Source organism: Triturus cristatus, chromosome 1_1 (genome assembly GCF_964204655.1).
Source record: "Triturus cristatus chromosome 1_1, aTriCri1.1, whole genome shotgun sequence".
In the NCBI taxonomy this organism is placed as follows: domain Eukaryota; kingdom Metazoa; phylum Chordata; class Amphibia; order Caudata; family Salamandridae; genus Triturus; species Triturus cristatus.
Genome location: NC_140579.1, coordinates 253,619,431 through 253,634,609, shown reverse-complemented (window position 1 = coordinate 253,634,609; position 15,179 = coordinate 253,619,431).

The following is a 15,179-nucleotide window of genomic DNA, read 5'->3' as shown; positions in this document are numbered from 1 at the left end:
CATGTGCCAATCGTTTCAATCACGGCCCCATAATTTGATTTAATTGTCTCCTCAGGGTGTCTGGTGACGATGACCCCCAGATACTTGATTTCGTCATCGCACCAGCTCAGCGTGTACTTAGGGGTAAATCTAGGACTGTTAGGGGTGAGCGGAAAGATCTGCAATTTGCTCCAGTTTAACTTTATCCCAGATAAATGACCAAATCTTATGAATTCCCGCAAAATAGGATTGAGACTGACACTGGGCTCCGGAGGTATAAGGTAATATCGTCCCCATACATCGATATTAGGATTTGATGGGTGGGGTATATTATGGCGTATTCTCTATGGTGTTGCCTAATTTTGGCCACCAGGGGCTCAATAGCCAGGGCAAAAAGTAACAGGGATAGCGGGCATCCTTGGCAGGTGCCTCGCTTAATGGGGATTGGGTCAGAGTATAGCCCGTTGATCTGGACCATCGCCTCTGGCTTAGAATAGAGCAATTGAATTCAGGCTAAAAAAAGGACGAGGGGGGCCCATTCGACCCAGGACGGCAAGCATATAATCCCACTCTAGGGAATCAAATGCCTTTGTGGCGTCTAAAAAAATCCCGGTGTCCGAGCTATCAGGGTGAATGTCATGGAGAAGCGCAAAGGTGGTGCGCAGGTTGTGGGAGGTGGCCCTGCCCGGGACGAAGCCTGCCTGGTCTGTCAAGACCAATCCTTCCATGAGCATGGACAGCCGTTTAGCTATAACTTTGGATAGTATCTGCAAATCACAATTAATTAAAAATAGGGGTCTGCAGGCCTCACACTTATTAGCTGCCTTTCTCGGTTTGAGCAAGGATATAATTAGAGCTTGTCGCATGGAGAGGGGAAGACACCCAGAGTCTCGGGCCTCTTTGAATACCTGTTTGAGGATGGGGGTCAACTGTTCACTGTAGCATTTATAAAACTCGGCTGGTAGGCCTCCGGGCCCTGGGGCCTTGCTAGAGCCCGACCCCATTATTGCAGCTCGAATCTCATCCTCCTCAATATCAGCAGATAAGAACTCCCTACGGGAGTCGCTGATCCAGCCCAAAGCCGTATCTTCAAAATACGTAGCTATACCTGGGGGAGCACGGCCGTCAGTATGATAGAGCAGGGTGTAATATTTAGTGAACGTGTTGAGTATTTCCCTTGAACCAATGTGTCGCTGCCCCTCTTCGTCCATGATTTCCAGGATATGATTAGCAAACCTGGGGACTCTGCTGACTTCCACCAGTGCTCTGCCAGGGCATTAACCCTCGCCATAGGACCTGGCAGTGTAATATTTCAATCGGAATTTGGCCTCACGTTGAGCTTCTTCAGAATATTCCACTAGAAGCTCTTTAAGCCGAGCTCGTGGTAGTGCATCAGGCGAAGCTTCACTCTGCGATTCAACCCTTTTGATGTCTAATTCTAACCTGTGCAGTGTGGCCCTAATGGATCGCAAACCCCCCCACTCTTAGCTTTGCATAGGCCTCTAACAGTGACCTTAAAACTCTCCCAGACACACGCAAGATTAGAGACGCTGTCAATATTACGTGGGAAGAAGTCTACTATTTCTTGGTGTAGTTCCTTCCTGTTGGAAGTGGGGGTCCTTATCGCTTACTGCCACCACCAAATGCTGGAGACGGGAGTCCCCGACCCCTCGCTTCAACATTAGGCTAAGTAAGGACACCATCTGAGATAGCCCTGCTCACCCCTTTAGTAGCTTGGCACGAGTAGCCAGGCTTATCTCCAAGGCACGAGTGTACAGTATGTGCAACCATGCTCACAGTAACCCAATGATGTCACCACAAATAGACTCCACATGAGTTTTTATAAAATGAGTAAAATCTTTATATGAGAAATTATATGATACAATCACATGATACAAAAGCAACATATAAGAATGGGTAGTATTCTTTCCAGTGAGTTGGTAGGTTCTGATCCCAACCACCGCTTCTAACCAACACTTAAGCTCACTTCTAACCGTTTCCTAAAAGGTTAGGCAAGTCGTATTGCTAGAATCACACACGTTGCAAAAGAAAATAAATACTGCAATGCATAATAATATTCTCTTGTACTGTGCAACAGAGAAACAATGCCATGCGTAGCGCCACAGTCATGTACTTTGCAATTGAAGGAATAATGCAATGCGTGTCACCACCAGCATGCCCTGTACCAGGAAGAAACAAGGCAATGCATCACGCTACAATCCTGTACGGTGCAATGAAGAAATAATGCACTGCGCCACGTTATAATCAGATACTGTGCACTGAAGAAATAATGCAGTGCACCACGTTGCAATCAGGTAATCTGCAAGGGAAAAATAACACAGTGTGTAGCGCACCAAGCATGTAGTTCGTCAGGCAATAATGAGGTCAGGCGTCGTACGACAGTTCGATAGTTTGTTAGCAGCAATAATGCAAAGTGCAATACGACAGATTTAGGTGCTCAGTTAACAGCGCCCCCCGTATGGATCAAAGGATGCTTCCCACTCCGACCCCAGTACTGCCCCTCCTTGGGTCAGCACGGGCCGAGATCCGAGCCGGAGCAACAGGCTTGCGCAGCTGACAGAAGCGAGAGGCCAAGAGAGTGTCCATCCGGCCCGCACCCCACCCCAGGTGGTGATCCACATTACCTGGGGGGGCGCGTTCCCACTCTCCTCTTCGACTTCAGTGACTTGGGCCTTGATTCAGAACTCCGTCACGGGGTGTGGCCCTCCCTTCGGCGGTCTCAGTCAACAACGAGATCCACCCTCAGCACTGTGGAGACTTTAATTCAAATTCGGTGCACACCCTACCCAGGGACTCCTCACCAGTGCCTTAAGGTTGCACCTTGACATGCACACTGCGTGTCCGAGACTCGCATCATCTCTGATGCTCACGATGACCCGGCGCTCTTCACCAACACCTCGCTTGCACCTCGACACGCACCCTGCGCGTCTGAGTCTCTCTTCTTCTCCTGGTGCACAGGATGTCCAGGCACTCTTCATCAACGCCCTGGCTGCACCATAACACACACTCTGCGCGTCCGAGTCTCACCTCTTCTCCCGGTGCCCATGATGACCAGGGGATCTTCACCGATGCCCTGGCTGCACCACAACACGCACTCTGCGCGTCCGGGTATCACTTTTTCTTTTGGTGCACACGATGTCCAGGCGCTCCTCACCAACGCCCTGGCTGCACCACGACACGCACTTTGTGCATCCGAGTCTCACCTCTTCTCCTGGTGCACACGATGACCAGGCGCTCCTCACCAATGCCTTGGTTGCACCACGACACGCACGCTGCGTGTCTGAGACTCACTTCTTCTTGCAGACCAGCCCCAGATCACGAAGCAAGGATTGGTCTTTCCACAGCAGTCAATCAACTAAATAATGATTTGTAAAGTGCACTACATACCCGCGAGGGTCTCAAGGCGCTGGGGGGGGGACGCTATTGATCGAACAGCCAGGTCTTGAGTATCCTCCTGAAGGTCAGCAGGTCTTGGGTCTGTCGTAGGCTCAGTGGGAGGGTGTACCATGTCTTGGTGGCGAGGTGGGAGAAGGATCTCCCGCCGGTGGTTGTTCTTCGGATGCACGGGATGGTGGCGAGTGAGAGGTTAGCAGAGCGTAGCTGGCAGTTGGTGTTGAAGCAGGAGGAGGAGACGGCGTTGACTTGCTTGGTCATTGAGAGTGTTGAGTCGAGGATGATTCCCAGGTTGCAAGCGTGGTCGGTGAGTGTCGGGGCTGCCCCCAGTGCCGTCGGCCACCACGAGTCGTCCCAGGCTGAAGGGTTGGAGCCGAGGATGAGGACCTCCATCTTGTCCGAGTTCAGCTTCAGACGGCTGATCTTCATCCAGTCGGCAACGGCCTTCATTCCTTCGTGGAGGTTGGCTTTGGCGGTGATGGGGTCCTTGGTGAGGGAGAGGATCAGTTGAGTGTCGTCGGCATAGGAGATTATGTTGAGGTAGTGCTGTCGGGCGACGTGTGTGAACGGGGCCATGTAAATGTTGAACAGTGTTGGGCTGAGGGAGGATCCCTGGGGAACACCGCAGATGATCTTGTTGGCTTTGGAACGGAATGGGGGAGGCGGACGCTCTGGGTTCTGCCGGAGAGGAAGGGGGTGGTCCATTCCAGAGCCTTGTCTCGGATCCCTGCGGCGTGGAGGCGTGCGCGTAGTGTGCGGTGACAGACGGTGTCGAAGGCGGCAGAGAGGTCTAGGAGGATGAGTGTCCAGCAGGGTCCTGATGTCGTCGGTGGCGGCGATGAGGGCAGTCTCGGTGCTGAGGTTGCTGCGGAACCCTGACTGGGAAGGGTCCAGGATTCTGTTTTTTCCAAGATATCGGGTTAGCTGTCTGTTGACGATTTTCTCGATGACCTTGGCCAGGAAGGGGAGCAGAGAGATGGGCTGGAAGTTCTTGAGGTCTCTTGGGTCTGCCTTAGGTTTTTTGAGTAGGGCGTTTATCTCGGCATGTTTCCAGCTTTCTGGGAAGGTCGCGGTCTCGAGGGAGAGGTTGATGACGTTGCGCAGGTGGGGTGTGATGGAGCTGCTTGCTTTGTTGAAGACGTGGTACGGGAATGGGTCTGACGGAGAGCCGGAGTGGATTGTGCTCATGGTCTTGATGGTGTCATCGACGCTCACGCTGGCCCAGGCTAGCAGGGGGTCGTGGTCGATGGTGTGCGGAGGGTCTGTTGTGTTGCTGACTGTTGGGGCTGTCTGGGTGTTGAAGCTGTCGTGGATGTCTGCTATCTTGCGGTGGAAGAAGGTGGCGAGGTAGTCGCACAGGGCTTGCGACGGCGGGATGTCGTTGGTGTTGGAGCTGGGGTTGGAGAGTTCCTTCACGATGTTGAAGAGCTCCTTGCTATTGTGTGCGTTGTTGTCGCGGCGGTCTTTGAAGGAGGTTCTCTTGGCCGCACTGGTGGTGGTTGCGGATGGCGTCCTTGTATGCTGCATTGCTGTCCGGAGTTTGTTCACTGTGCCATTCCTTCTCTAGTTTCCGGCAGGCTTGCTTGGAGGCAAGGAGTTCTGGGGTGAACCAGCTAGCCCTCTTGCTGGTGTCTCTGTGGGAGGGTTCTTCAGTGGGGCGAGGGTGTTGGCGCAGTCCTCGATCCAGCGTCTGAGGCTGTGGGAAGCGTCGTCGGTGTTGGAGGGTTCGATGGGTGGGCTGAGAGCGAGGTTTGCATGTAGTTGGTCTTCGGTGATTTTGCTCCAGCAGCGGCGGGGGATCTGTTGGGTGCGGTGGTGTGTGGTGGGTTTCTGGAAGGCGAAGTGGATGCAGCGGTGGTTGGTCCAGAGGAGTTTGGTGGTATGGCTGACGGAGACGTGCGGGCTTGAGGAGAAGACGGGGTCGAGCGTGTGGCCGGCGGAGTGGGTGGGTGTTGTGATGAGTTGCTTCAGTGCGAGGTTGGCGAGGTTATCGATCAGGGTTGTGGAGTTGTTGTCGTTGTTGTTCTTAAGGTGAAAGTTCAGGTCTCCGAGGAGGATGTAGTTGGTGGAGGTCAGGGCGTGCGTGCTGATGAAGTCGGCGATGGAGTTGCTGAACTGGGGACAGGGTCTTGGGGGTCGGTAGACGAGGGTGCCTCTGAGGGTGGAGTTAGGGTCTGTGTGAATGTGGAAGTGCATGTGTTCGGCAGTGCTGAGCGCATCGTCGGTGCCAGTCGAGACCCTGATGCTGTTCTTGTGGATGATGGCGATTCCTCTTCCGACTCCGTTGGTGCGGTCTCTGCGGGTGATCTTGTAGCCGTCTGGGATGGCTATGGCGATGTCGGGTGCGGAGGAGTCGTTCAGCTAGGTCTCTGTCAGGAAGGCGATGTCCGGGGATGTTGTGTCGAGCAGGTCCCAGAGCTCGACGGCGTGCTTGCGTGCGGAGCGGGTGTTCAGTAGGATGCATCGGAGGTGGTTGGGGCTTTCTTGGCGGGTGATTTGTCGGCTCTGAGGCTGGTGTAGCTGCAGTTTCGGCAGGTGAAGGGACCGTGTGTGCGTTTCGGGGCGGTCTTGAAGCAGGTGTGGGTCCGTCCGGAGTTGAGAGCGTGCAGAGTGCTGGCGTCGTAGTGGCGGCGGTCATCGTGGCGGGTGCGGGGGCCAGGGGTTCTGGCGCTGGGCGCGGTCCAGGAACGGACGGGCACAGACAGCGGCCAGCATTTATGGGGAGTTGTGAGGGAGGAGCAGCTGGGAGGCTGGGAGGCTGGAGGCGGGGCCAGCGAATGGGCAGTGGGCAGTCAGGGGACGGGGCCGTAGGGGACACAGCGGCTAGGCGGTGAGGGACAATGAAGGGAACAGAAGGCAATAGGGCACAAAAAACGAGGGAAAACGAGTGGTACAGAAGGCTAAAAGGGCACAAAATCGAGGTAAAACGAGTGTCACAGAAGGCAAGAGGGCACAGAAATACAGGAAAAATGAGTGTCACAGAAGGCAAGAGGGCACAGAAATACAGGGAAAAAATGAGTGGCACAGAAGGCAAAAAGGGCACAGAAATACAGGCACGGGCATGGACCACGAACAGGCAGCGGGGGAAGACAGAACAACAGCAGTCACAGACACAACAATGAAATACAGGCAATACAATAAAACAATAGAGCGGAAGATGAACAGACCTACGGCCTACCACTGGCCACCAGGGATGAGGCGCAGGTGGTAGCCTGCGGGGGGTGGAGGGCCTTGAATTTCCTCAGCAGCAGCGGCAGCTGGGGCAGGGACACACAGGCGGTGCTGGGCGGAGGGGGAGCGACCTACCAGGTGGGGTCAAGCAGTCTCTTCAGTTGCTCCTTCTTTAGAAGAGGTTCCTCTTGACCACAGAATAGGTCCAAGCCTTTTCAGTCTCAATCCATATCTGTTTCTTTCCAATGTTCAGGGGTTTCAGCTCTCATAGTTATACCCCTTACTGTCTTTTTTTTTTTTTTTTTATTTTACGTAGTTTTATATAGCGCGAACTTGACCCGGTATCGGGTATCAGAGCGCTTTACATAGCACCAGTTGCGTTACATGAGGACACATATTCATATTTTTGTTAGGCACGGGGAGATTAAGTGATTTGCCCAGAATCACAGGATGGTCAGCGTCATTGCCGAGACTCGAACCTGGTTCCCCAGATTCGAGGTCGACAGCTCTAGCCGTTAAGCAAACTCCTCTCTTTTGAAATTCGTTTGTGCTCAGGGGTCCCTGACCCCTCCCTAAATCAGTTCTGGGTGTCTCCCTCCCAGTGTCATCTCTCTCCCTTTGATACTGAGGGTCTGGATACTTAATCACTCAGCAGGAGATGGCTCAATTGGTTTATAGCACCAGCCAGGCCTTTTCACCTCCCAGGCTTCTCCTCCCCCTACTCTCCAGATGCAGGGCAGCCTGGTGCCATCTCAACCCCTCCCTGGGTCAAGCTCTCTCCCAGCTCCTCTCACCTTTCAGTTCCAGACAGACAATCCACTTTTCAGCAGAGACACAGAGAAATGCCTAGAGCACAAAACTTAGCCACTTTATAAAAGAACAGTTTCTAAACACACAGTGACAAAACCACCTTCACAGAAAGATGTGTTATGACACTGTGAGTTCATACATACTAAACTTCACCTCTCCATTATAAACTGACAGGAAACTAGTCTAATAAGCACAACACCAAGCCTCCCCCATTCTGTCCTATGTGCAGAATGGCCTTTCAGCAGTAAAAAACAATGGAGTGTTTTTCACTGTCAGGACATAACACACCTTAGTATATGTCCTGCCTTTTACCTACACTGCACCCTGCCCAGGGATTACCCGGGACCTACCACAGGGGTGCCCCATGTGTATGTAAAAGGGAAAGTCAGGCCGGACTAGTGGTTGCACTTGTCAGGACAACATGCTAACTTAGCACTCTGCGCGCAGGCCCTACACTGCAGGCCTGAGTTCCCTTCTCCGCGCGCCTTTGCATTACTAGCCCTGGCACACACAGTGCACATCACTAGGGACTTTACTAGTAAGGCAAACATACCAATCATGGTCAACCAATCACCATTACATTTTACATAGGGAACACTTGTACTTTGACCCTGATCAGCAGTGGCAAAGCACCCAAAGAATCTAAATTGGCATCTCTATGTCAGGAAAACGGTCTAGGGGGAAAGCAAAAAGTTTAGGGAACTTTAGCCAAAAAGGCCAAGTCCTACACTCCCGAAAGGCACTGTCTAGTAGGGCTGTTGGCAAGAGTCTCCAAGAACGGTATGGAGACACTTGCCTGGGGGCTTCAGCTTCATAAAGACTGGGGTCAGGCGCGGTGTGTCCATTGGGGCGTTGGGGTGTATCCCCCCCCGCCCGCAGCTCCCTCGGCGTCTTTGAACTTAAGTAAACTGAATCAGTTTACTTAAATTCAAAGACGCCAAGGGAGAACTGACAATCATGTCAGGCAGCATGATGTCGGACCGCGCACCCCTTCAGAGTCTGAAGGGGGTGGGCGGTTCGGCATCATGTTGACTGACATGATTGTCAGACGGACCAGGGGCACCAGGCAGCAGCACAAGTGCAAGTGCGCATGAGTGGGGAAGGTCAGCGAATTTTTGCACCGTCCCCAGTCATGCTCACTAGTGGCTGCACAGGCTGGCGCATGCCCATTAGGAGAGCGAGGGATGAGCAAAGGCTCAAACCTCGGTCTCCTAATGGGCAGGCGGGCGAGGAGTAACCATGCCCTGAGCCAATCCTGGTGCTGCTGGCAGCACCAGGATTGGCTGAGTGGGGCTGTAGGCGCCAACGGACCCGAGGCGGCGCGGACGGCGGACCTGCTCAGGACAGGTAGGATTTTTTTTCATTTATTTTAAAACTCACCCTCCCCCCCACCCCCACCCCTGCGCGACACCGCCCCCCCGCCCGCCGCGACTGGACACAGGCCATTTTAAAGGCACTGTAACAATGGGCCTTGTGGTGGAAAAGTGCGAGGCCGAAACCCAATCTCTGTCACTTCTGAGGGTAACATTATAAGCGCGGCTCCCGCCTTGTGCCGGACTGCCGTTGAAGGCCTATTCATGGCCTTCAGCAACGTGAGGCCTCTAAGCCCCAGCGTGCCTCCAGGCCCCCAGAGACTACTGCCTTATCTGTCAGCCGGCAGTCAAAAATATTCCCACCCCGAATTGGCCGATAAATTGCAGCTAACTGGACGTTTCTTCTTGGCTTGCAATGCACGGCCTCTGGGGATCTGGGCATGTGGCTTTCTCAAAGCAGCCTGCTGCCTGTTACTGGCCCCCAGCCCGAGCAAGACTGACTCCAGATCAAACTTTTCTTTTAGCTAACTGGGGTTTTCAAGGCTTCAAGTGAGTCTCGGCAGGAGGCTCACCATCCTGTGATTCCGGGCAAGTCAGCAAAGTCAGATTTAAGTTATTTGAAATCACTTAAGTTAAATCTCTCCGTGCCTAACAATGAATGTGCCCGCCTGTAATGCAGTGCAGCTGGCCTGGGTCTCATGTAAAGCGCGCATATACCTTCGGGTCGAGTTTGTGCTATACAAATAAAAACATACAGCATGATTGACCCCCTGGTTTGTTTCTGCTGATGGGATGCTGCTCTCTTTGTCGAAGAGACTCTTCCTTCTCATTATGCCGTTTGCCACCACCACGGCATTCCACTGATTGCAGAGAGTCAGGGCGAGAAATGCACAGGGTGAGTGAGGCGTGTAGGAATAGCTCGATGGCAGTGCCCATGCTAAATGACATTGAAACGTTAACTTAGCCTGCCTGTTTGTTTTATCTGTTTATTATATCTGTGCCGCTGAGAGGTGTTGATACGTGTTTATGCTGCTGAGAGCATGTGTGACTGTGGATCGGAATACATTAATTCATGGATTGTGCAAAATGTTTAGTTGACTAGCCTCTGTGGGTTACACTGTGCTGTCAGGTTTGCAGGAGAATACCGGAGCACCAAGGGAGCTAACTAGCAAAACACAGTAACTGGAGCCCATCAAGAGGTTGGTTGGCATATAACATGCACCTGGGGTATATCATGCCATTAACTGGATTAGGGAAAAATATCTGTAGCCCGTTATGGCCATTGATTACCTGGAGCACATCACGGCTTTAAACATTACATCCATAGAATGGTTAAAAGGTGATCCCTGGAGTACAATATGGCTCTAAGTGTTGTTAGTCAGAGTTCTGAGGCACATCATGGCACTAAATGGCAGACAGGGTATGAGCGGCACATCATGGGGTTGATTGGCAAATGGAAATTCCCTGGAGTACATCATGGCATTGGCGGAATATGCGGGAAATATGAGACGCATCCTAAGACACTGAATGGTCTGTGGTGGTTAATTAGTTACATGAAATGTATGTCTGCCATATTATGGGGTAACTGTGCATATGATGACAGACTGATGTGTGATGTGACACTTTAGTATATAAAAGCAATGGCAATCATTGATGCAGGTTGTAATTTGAGTGTATATCCTAGAGAAAAGAGATGTAATTCTGTGGTTATACTGAATAGGCAGCTACCAATATCATTTTCATGTGAAATCTTTTTTATAGATGTCACAACTACGCTTTCACAAGTGCCTTATTAACCGTCTTACTTTCTCAAATTTGCTTGAAAATGCACCATTTGCCACATCTTTTTTCAAAAGGTTCTCAGGGGAAGAACCCCCCTCCCGCCTCCAACCAGACTTTATGACAGTTGGGCTAGCTCGCTACGCTCGCTTGATACACATCAGTCACGCGATTTTGTTTATGCCCACCACTTTCAAATGTCACCAGCCGCCCCTGACTGGGGTGTGGTCCCAGAGGGTGCGAGATTAATGCGTTACCTCCCTGCGCCATGTATTTTAACCAGCCGATAGCAGCCAGTAATCTAGGGGGACCAGCTATTATGCACTGACGAGGAAAATGTGCTGACTTCAAAGAACATGGGGGTGAGAGGTGAACTAGATGGCAGAGCAAGCAGTTTCCTAATAAAATTATTTTCCTCTGATGTGAGCAAGTGCGGGTTGGCAAGCCCCAAATCTTGGCGCCATATTGTGTCGCACCCTGAACTGTTGATCACCTGCAAGGCAGGTGAGACTATACATGATGTTGTTTGGTTAAAAAACCTTAAGATGGCATTGGATCTGTGCTCTATTGGTAACATGCTTTTCTCCATTTGGCTTGTCGTCCTAAGATTGTCCATTAGTCTAACGCCTAGATAGTCAAAATTGCGTACTCTTTAAAGGACATCACTACCTGCACTAACAATACAGCTTTTCTTTTTGGTCTTCTCAAAAGCCATATACTTGTATTTACATTCAGCTCTAAGCCTCTAGAGTTACAAAAACTTAAAAACTTAAAAACATCTTGATTAAAATCGGGAGTCCTACAGAAGTTTTGGAGATCAAGAGGGAGTCATCGGCAAATTGAAGAATAAGAATCTTCTTACCGTCCAGAGCCGGTAAGTCATTCCTACATTGCTATAGGAATGCCACATCATTAATATATAAAGAGAATAAGGTAGGTGCCAAAACACAGCTTAGTTCTGCATTGGGACCCCAGCAGACTTGGGCATAATTATTTGTATGCAGTTTATTCAGTCAGTAAAAACTTTCTTTCGGCGCAAAGCCATTAAAGTGCTTACATTTTAAAAAGAAATCACAGATACAATATATTTACAAGCCATTTAGATCCTTACATGACAGGCCTCTCCATAGAAACACGATCAAAGAATCCCTAAGAACTACTAAGTTAAAAGAATAAAAGGATGTTAAATCTATCATTAAAAATAGATACAAGAAGATTTACAATAGTAGAAATGGCGGACATCAGGCTGTGCCATTAGACACTCCAATACAATTATACTTGGCAGCTTGCCTGTTTTGAAACCCAGGTTTTTACAAAGTTGTGTTAACCAGCGTTTACGCTGTATACGATAAGCAGGGCAGAGAAAAAGAACGTGGATTTCAGACTCCTCCTTATAATTACATACAGGACATTCCTTCTTTGAATCTTTCGCCCATCTTCTAGTAAGTACATGAATTGAGAGGGTCCCTAATCTGAATTGCAGATATACTTTTCTAGCCCTAGGAAGTAGGATAAAATCTAGGAAGGGTTCCTTGTAGTATGTTTCTTTTATAAGGAGAAATTCTGGCGTGAAGTGCCCGTGTACGGAATTGTTTTGTATTTGGATGAGTTTCTTTGCTGTGTATTGTCTTATTAATTCCAATCTAGAGATCAGAGTACATGAAGTTTCAGGTGAACTCCACAGATCTGGGTTCTTTAATATCCAAAGTGCGGTCCTTTATATGACAGAGCCAAGGAATTCCCTTATTGCGGCACTGGGGCAATATCTCTTTTAGCTCAGCCCTAATGTCAGACAGTTCAGGTGTCACCCAGAGTCGCCTCTAAAATGTAAGGGGGTCTCAGTGCTATCTCTTCGCCCAGAGGGCTAATGCCCAAATCCATACGGAGGGGAATAAGTGGAGTGCTGTTCAGTAGACTTAAAAGTTGCCTTATAAAATAATTTTCTGCCTTTGTTAGATTGGAAACCTGGCAATGGCCCCACAGCTCTACCCCATATAATGCAGCCCCTCTGGCTTGGGCAGTATAAATTTCAAGTGCAGGGGCAATGGGTTTCGAGTCTGAGATCTATGCAGCTTCAAGATACCACCAATCGTCTGTGTTAGCCTAAGGCTAGCTTTTGCCGCCGATGCCTCCCAATGAAAATACTCAGCTAGGGTGACTCCCAAGTAGTCAAACGTCTCTACTCTCTCAAGAGGGATACCATGTAGAACTGGGTTGGAACGCTTCAGTTTGGGGGGATTAAAAACCATAAACTCAGTCTTTGCTAGATTTATCTCCAATACCCACAACATGCAGAACTCTGAGAACCCATCTAGGATCCGCTATATGCCCATTGGAGTTTTGGAAAGTAACAGGGTATCATCCGCAAACATTAGTGCGGGAACCCTTCCTGTGGCTAACTTTGGGACATCACTATCCTTGATTTTCCTTAGGAAGTCAATGAGCCCGTTTATAAAGAGATAGAATAGGGTGGGAGCGAGGACGCATCCCTGTCGAACACCATTAAGGACAGGGAACCGGGCAGATAGCTCACCTGTTTTTCCACGTCGAACCTGCGCGAAGTTATCCGTGTGTAATTTTATGATAGACCCGAGCAGGTATGGGGGAATCTCAAGATCCCTCAAGACCCTCCAAAGCTTCGCCCTTGGTACCATATCAGATCCACAAATATTAAATAGAGGCTGCCACCCTCTAGGACAACCGTTTTCCAGAACAACAGCTGAAGCCTGAATATCTGGTCCACGGTTGACATCTTTGATCTGAAGCCGGCCTGATATGGGCTGAGTATTTGTTCTTGTTCTACCGAGTCCTGTAAGCGATCCAGGAGCACTCGCCCAAAAAGTTTCTGGGAGATGTCAATGAGGCTGATTGGCCTGTAATTAGATGACGTGAGTGGGTAACCTTTCTTGAATTTTGGCACTATCTCGGCCCCACGCCATGTGTCTGGAAGATCCATACCCCCAGCAATTGCGTTAAATAAAACGCAAAAATAAGGGCCCCAGATCTTTGGCTCTCCCCGAAAAAGGACCCCTGGCAGTCTATCCAGCCCGGGGGCCTTGTTGGGACTGAGCTTGCAAATGGCATTGCTCACCTCCAACACACTGAACTCCATTCCCTCAGGATTCGTGCACTCTACTCCGCTAAACTCTCCACTTTCATGTTTGTCTCCCCTTAATGCATATAGTGACCCAAAATATGATTCCCAAGCTTCTGGAGCTATATTAGGTGCAATAGCCAATGTCCCCTCCCTGTCACCTGTTGTCACTATAGCCCAGAAGGATTTCATACCTTTCTCTTTGAGGGCCGTCCTAAGGCCATCCCACCTCCTCTCCTCCCATTCCTTCTTACCTTTCTGGATGGACCGTTTGTAGCTGGCCCTTGCTACTTTTACTTGTACCCTATCCTGTTCTTTCACCGCCCTCAAAAGTTCTTGCTTTGCCTTCCGGAAATCCCCATAATACCAGGAGCATTTGTTACCAGCGCTTTTTCTATGGCTCCCCGTCGGACAGAAAATATGTGCCAGAATTAAGGATAATTCCGCATGAATTTTTCCTACCTCACCCTGATCTATACTGGGGCCCTCCACCAACGTGAAATCCCTCATCCTAATTAACGTTGGGAGGACTAGCTGATATATTTTTGCTATTTTAAGTGGAGACTCCTGTATACGCTCCCATCTAACTTTCCTTCTATTGTTTGTTACAACCAATGCACTAGTCTCGTTCTCAAAACGTTGGGATGGATTGCCAATCCCCAGCTTGCAGGGTTTGAGGATCAAGCTCAACGCATTATGATCACTGTCCTGCCTCTGTATAATGTAGAAATCTTGCACCCTACTCCAAAATCTGGTTTCTACCAGGATGTAATCCAGGAGCGAGGCTTGGCCTGGTCTGTTAAATGTACACTTTCCCGGCTGGTCTGATTTGGTCCGCCCGTTGCAAGCTCTTAGCGACAAGGTTAAAGTAAGCGCATTCAGCTGCAAGGCCAAAGGAGACCAGGTTTTAATGGGTGTTATCTGTGGGTCAGGGATGAGCCACAATTGGTCTTCTTCCGAAGGGTCTAAAAAGTCGGAATCTATGAGTGGATCGAAGTGGCAGTTAAAATCGCCTCCCACAATGACCCAAATTCCTGAGTCCAGCGACGGTATAAACTGGCCAAGGAGGTCAATAGTAGCCGATTCTTGGCTATTATTAACCGGACGAGAGTATACATTGACTAAGGCAATATTTAGCTTAGAGCGGAAAGAGAGGAGTGCACACTGAATATCCCTAGAGGGAGTAGTCAACACTGTACATCCAAGGTATGTGCCCACCCAAATTGACAGCCCACCCGAGGGTCTCCCACTCTTCCCCTTAACTGCTAACTTATCAAACGTGGAAAACCCCACCCTCTGTCACCCACGTCTCTTGGAAGAGACAGATGTCATACTTGCCCACAAATTCCCCCCAGTCCGGACATGGGAGTTTGTTCTTTAGCCCCGCTAAGTTCCATGACAGAATTTTTAACCCGATGCTCTGGTCTGATTCATCTGTCACACCTGCAGTATTACCATCCCTAAAATGTATACAGTCGGCCATACGGGCACTATCCTTCCCATCAGCCCACATAGCTTTTTCTTCTTTATTTACTGATCCCCCTTGAGCAGCCGAGTAGTTGAGGGTAAAGACCTCGGGCATTGCAGCTTCGCTCCCTGCCGGACTATTTGTAGGATGT